This window comes from Papaver somniferum, chromosome 1 (assembly GCF_003573695.1).
Source record: "Papaver somniferum cultivar HN1 chromosome 1, ASM357369v1, whole genome shotgun sequence".
NCBI lineage: Eukaryota > Viridiplantae > Streptophyta > Magnoliopsida > Ranunculales > Papaveraceae > Papaver > Papaver somniferum.
The window spans coordinates 62,742,279-62,747,888 of record NC_039358.1 but is presented as its reverse complement, the minus strand read 5'-3'; the positions used below and the strand labels follow the sequence as shown (position 1 = coordinate 62,747,888).

Genomic DNA, 5,610 nt, shown 5'->3' with positions numbered 1-5,610 from the left:
ATGCCTGATGGTGTAGAGTCTGTAGACATTGATTGTTTTCATTTCCCTCTTCTCCATATAGTCATGAAGCAATCATAATTCACTCGCATAATATGAGATATACGGGAAAAATCGCTCTGATTAAGATGTGGTCGGGCCACATATATTTTATATGTGGCCCCTCTTAATATTTTGAGAGGTACTGAAATTAAAAACCTGCACCCTCTAAATATCCGTAATTGTTTTATTTTTTCTGAGAAAAAGTAGGGAGTTAAGGTAAAAAATCAGATAATAAAACATTTTTAGAGAAAAAAATGTAGTGGAAATATTATAAATACCCTTATTTCTGATGACCTTCAAAAATACCCTTGCCAAAAATAATAATACCCCCACACTGAAATCCCGAGATTATAGATTACCGATATACCCCTCCATAATAACAAGACATAGATTCACGATCTAATTCAACCATTTTTTTCATTTATGTTTTTGGTTTCTTTCTCTCTCTGTGCAATGGCTCCACAAGAAAAAGAAACCAGATCCAAATAAAACTAAACGAAAATTATGCAAAATCAAACCTAAAAGTGAGTTGTTGATTTTGTTAGAACATCAACAAGATCGATTTAGAAGAGAAAAACAATAAATCAAAACCTGAAAAATTAGGATTTACAAATCGTATTTTAAACGAATTAACTGTCTTCTTCAACAACAAAAGCTTGAAGATTCAAAATTAAAGGTAAAGATCGATATATACGAGTATAAATTTAGTTCGCATTTGTTTGATTTAGATTTTTTAGGATTTTGGTTCAGATTGAATCTGTGTTTTATCTCGATTTGATTTATTGATCTCGGAAGTATTTGATTTGAATGAATCTTCTTATTGGATTTCACAAATCTCTATTTTTCTCTGGTAGATGATGATGGTGGTGGTGGTGGTGGTGGAGGAGGAGGATATTGTTGTTGATGTTGATGACGATAATAATAGAGGTCATGGACGTGGAGGTGATGGAGGAGGATATCAAATTTCTGTTTTCTTAGAAGATGATGGTGGTGTTGGAGGAAGATTTCAGATTTCTGTTCCATTAGTTTTATAATGATGGTGGTGGTGGCGGCGATGGAGGAGGTATGTATTTCATTCTATCGATGTTCACCACTACTAAAACCACAACATATATTATTCAATTTATGATTTATATAATAATTTAGGTGATTTGTGTTTATTTGGTGTAGTACTGGTGATAGTGGATGTTGTTGTAGTGGTGGTGGTGGTGATTGTGGCAGGTGTAGCTGTAGCGGTCTTCAGTTTCTATGGATCAACTATAGTTGTTGATCCCATTTATGGGATCATATCCTATTTGTTAACAACATTTCCTTGGATTAGTATAGTCATGCTTGTAGTTTAAATCATGTTTGTTAAAAAAATTAGCTTAATTTCCTTGTAAAACTCTTCAAATGTTGAATTTTTGGTGCAATGGTAGCATGATTGACTCCACGTCAGATGATGCGTGTACGACTCACGCCAAGTTCACTCATTCGTATATGTCATTTTTTTGTGTCCAACTTTCATTGTTGCAGGCCAAAGATTGTTGTTGCAGAGTTTAGATTATGCAATCATCAGATAACAATTTTGATTTTGAGATTTTTGATTCACTTCTCTAGCATGAAAGGGCTTGACGTGTTGAAGTTGATTCACTACAGCTTTTTTTGCATCTTTTTTAGGTTTCATACCAGTTGGATGTTTCTTTTTTTTTTTTTATGATTTTTGGTTTGGACTTGTTATGTTTGTAATGACATACATTCTGATTTATTTTTATGAATGTTATTCTTGTGTTTCTTAAGGATATGTCAGTTTGCAGGTTCAAGGTTTATTGGTTTTTACAGGAAATAAACTTATATAAATGGTGTCAACTCCAACTATTTGATCCCATTTTTGGTGGATCAACTTCCATTGTTGATTCCACATGATAGGATCAACTTCAATTGTTGATCCCACTTAAAGGGATCAACTTTGATTGTTGACACTATAATCTGGAAACATTGTTCCTGAGTTCCACCTTTTTGGGTAAACTTCCATTGTTGATCCCACTTCCATTGTTGAAACAAAAAAGCTGGAGTATTTTTCAGTTATAATGCCAACTTTGGTTGTTGACCCCATTCACTAGGATCAACTTCCTTTGTTCACACAACTGAACTGGGGTATTTTCTTATTATTTTGTATCAACTTTCATTGTTGACTCTATTCATTGGGATCAACTTCGATTGTTGACACAATAAAAGAACTAAAATACAGTATGTATTAGTAAATTTATTTCTGAACTTTTAATTTTTGGATCAACTTCGGTTGTTGACACCAAATTTTGACGGTGATGGTGGTGGTGGCGGTGGACTGGCGGCGGTGATGGACTGGCGACGGCGGTGGAAAATTGGTAATGGACTGGCAGTGGTGGTGGCGGTGGTGGAGTACTAGTGGTGGTGGCGGTTGGTAGGTGGTAGTGGACTGGTGATGGTGGTGGCGGGCAGTGGTGGACTGGTGGTGGTGGTGGTGGAAAACTGGTGGTGGACTGGCAGTGGTGGCGGCGGTGGCGGTGGTGTTCCGGTGGTGGAGTGGTAGTGGAGTACTAGTGGTTATGGCGGTTGGTAGGTGGTGGTGGAATGGTAGTTGAATGTTGGTGGCGGTGGTGGATATTTGGTGGTGGTGGCGGCGGTGAAGCGGTAGATGAAATTTTTTGTTGTATTTTGAAATAAAGAAATATGTTATATGAGTGAGGATATTAAGGTAATCTATTTTTTAATGAATAAGGTTTTCAAATGATAGGGGTATATATTGTTGTACAAGGGTATATTTGTTGGGTGTCAAAACTAAGGGTATTTAATTAATACTAGATTTTGTGTCCGTGCTACGCATCGGGCATCTTTTTTTTTTTAACATTTTCATTAAAAATGTGTCGCATTTTCAAATGGTCGTGGCTCGGCTTCGCCTCGCCCCGTCTGCATTTTTAATTTGATGTCACGAGACTTCCTCTTTTCCGATCGTGTTACATTTTTGATTGGGTATGGCTCGGCTTCGCCTCGCCCCGTCGTTTAGGATTTTTAATTTAGCGTGGATTTCTGATTTGGTCTTAGAATCTTTAATTTGGTGTGGCTTCGTCTCATCCCGTCGCGATGCTCATCAGGGTGAATTGTAGAGAGTTCCCGCAACAACATGGGATTTAAAGAAATATTGTTACTACTTATAAAATGAGTTACTACCAAATCCAATGATCAACCAAAAATTTTAAATAAGAGGTCAAATACTAACCATTTTAGATCAACCCAATGATCTGAAAATTTCAAAAATTACATAAAATTAAAAAGTGCAAGACTATCGAATTTGCTGGCTACCTTTCAATATTATTAGTTCAGGGTCGTAACCAAGAACTTAAATCGCGCAGCTATATATTAATTTACAATACTGAGGTTTACATTTAAATCCAATTTTCAATCGAATTACAACATTCAATTACAGAGTTCCGTTTAATCTTTTGGTAGTCTAAGATCTTAATATTTACACTAAACACACCTTTCTTGTACGGGTTAATACCATACCAAGCCCTTAATGCAGTATTAATCCACATGGTAAACTAAATCTCTCCCCTTGTCGAAATGCTCCGGTATATATAAACCGAAATATATTCAGTTTCTCCTTCCTCTCTCGTTTTCCTCATGATGATTGTGCTTTGTCCATTGTATATCAAGACTTTCTTTTCACGACTAATAAAAAATGGATGTAACCCAATTAGTTTTCCGTGCATAAATGTAAATGCTCAAACAGAAGCACGCAGCACGCAAACAGGCAAATAGGAAATGATATTTAAGAAACAACAAACATGGAATGATATATTACCTGGCCAAACTAACATTCTAGTACCCCAAGACAATCACGGGTACATCCATTTGTTTCTCTCACGCAGTCAATTCAACGCGAACTATCATGCCCTGGATGAAGTATACATCTCAAGAAATTTCCCGCATATAGAAATTCAAATAGTACATCTCAAGCAATTTCCTGCAGAGAACAATTCAAGGAGTACACTATTTCCTGAATACATCTAATAAACTCTCTCAGAGTAGATCATAATGGTTCTTACCACTGCATAGGAGTCTCACTTCTTACATAGTTTTCACCCTTTAGATGAATTACCAAATTCATCTTCATACTCAGCTATTCGTATAAAACCACGACCCCCATCCTCCCTTATTATGCTGCAAATTGATTGAAAATGTTTATCAACAAACAATCAACAACTGGAAACCAATTGAAGTTCATATTATGAGGTATTACATTGCAGTTTTCCAGATACTGATTAATAACTACATCAACAATGATTTGAATTGGTTAGCAACAGTTAACAGATGAATGTTGCCCATTGCATGTTTGATAATGTTACGACTATGCCATATATTTGAGTTCCAGTAGGGACCCATTTACCTTGGCTCCGTCATGCAATCTGTGTTACACGCTGGACTCCAAAGCAGACTTTCCGTGTCCTTTTTGCAATGCATGTACTGGCCCATTCTGCCCAACTCCTTGTCCCGTAAGAACACTTATTATTTTCTAGTTTAAGATAACTATTAAATAAGAAAATATACATAGCATTGCATAATTTAAAATTTGAAAGTCTTTCATAAAAATTACCATGATTGAAGTTGTATCTGCCTTGTTCACCTCCTTGTCAACAGTTAGAACACCCACATTTTCAACTGTTTTATTAGATTAGAACAAAACTTGTTTATCCTAAAAACAATTTTATATGCACTTTAACTGTGCTAAACTGTAATTTTAGAGCCGAACTATGACAGAGATTTCTTGTAAGTGGTAAGTATTTCTTACATTTCTTAGCTCGATAAAGTCATTTTCTTAAATAAAATGAGATTATGAAAATTTACAGTAATGGTAAAAGCTTAAGGAACTCGTTTGATAAGGCACGGTAATGACCATTACCATGAAGTGAAATCAGCATGAAAATGTCTGGCATAACTGATTATTTCATCAAATTCGGATGATTAGGCACAATAATGACCATTACCATGAATTCTGTAACCACCAGAGCAACAGGTTCGGAAGACTCATTCTGTTGTTTGAGTGCTTCATCTGTTTGAGTATGAGTATTGTCTGTGTCACTTTCAGCTCCAACGAACGCCCTTGCTAAAAATCAGAGCTTGAAAATATTCGCGGCCAGTAAATAATGAAGAAAATGGACATAAGAAAACAATATAGTGTCAATTCCGTATAAAAAGTCATCAGAAAAGGAGTTACCTTGCAAATGGAGAAAACTTGGTGTGGCAAGATAATGAGTCTCTTCTTCCAGTTCCAACAATCATTATGTGGTCCATGTTATTTTCACCAAGTGCTCCCAATTTATTGAGCTCATGTTAGACAATCTTCCGGAATTCTGGACTATTTTGTCTCTTATACTCGGCATACATGCAAGCTTGGCAATCACCACTTCAATTGCTAGGATAAATAGACATGTAAGCGTCAACATCTCTCAACCGTGTGCCCTTTCTATTGCCCGATCTACACAATTAGTTAAAACATAGGTGGCTTCATTGTTATTATTAGTAAACGCATGATACCCAGAGAGTACATAT

General features: G+C 36.0%; 1 long non-coding RNA gene across 1 annotated transcript; it reads left to right on the top strand.

Moving 5' to 3' along the window:
* Nucleotides 1-478: 478 nt before the first annotated feature.
* LOC113329728 lies at nt 479-1,822 on the top strand. Its single transcript, XR_003349975.1, has 3 exons — nt 479-715; nt 894-1,102; nt 1,210-1,822. It is a non-coding gene; the product is annotated as an uncharacterized LOC113329728 (long non-coding RNA).
* Nucleotides 1,823-5,610: the final 3,788 nt, after the last annotated feature.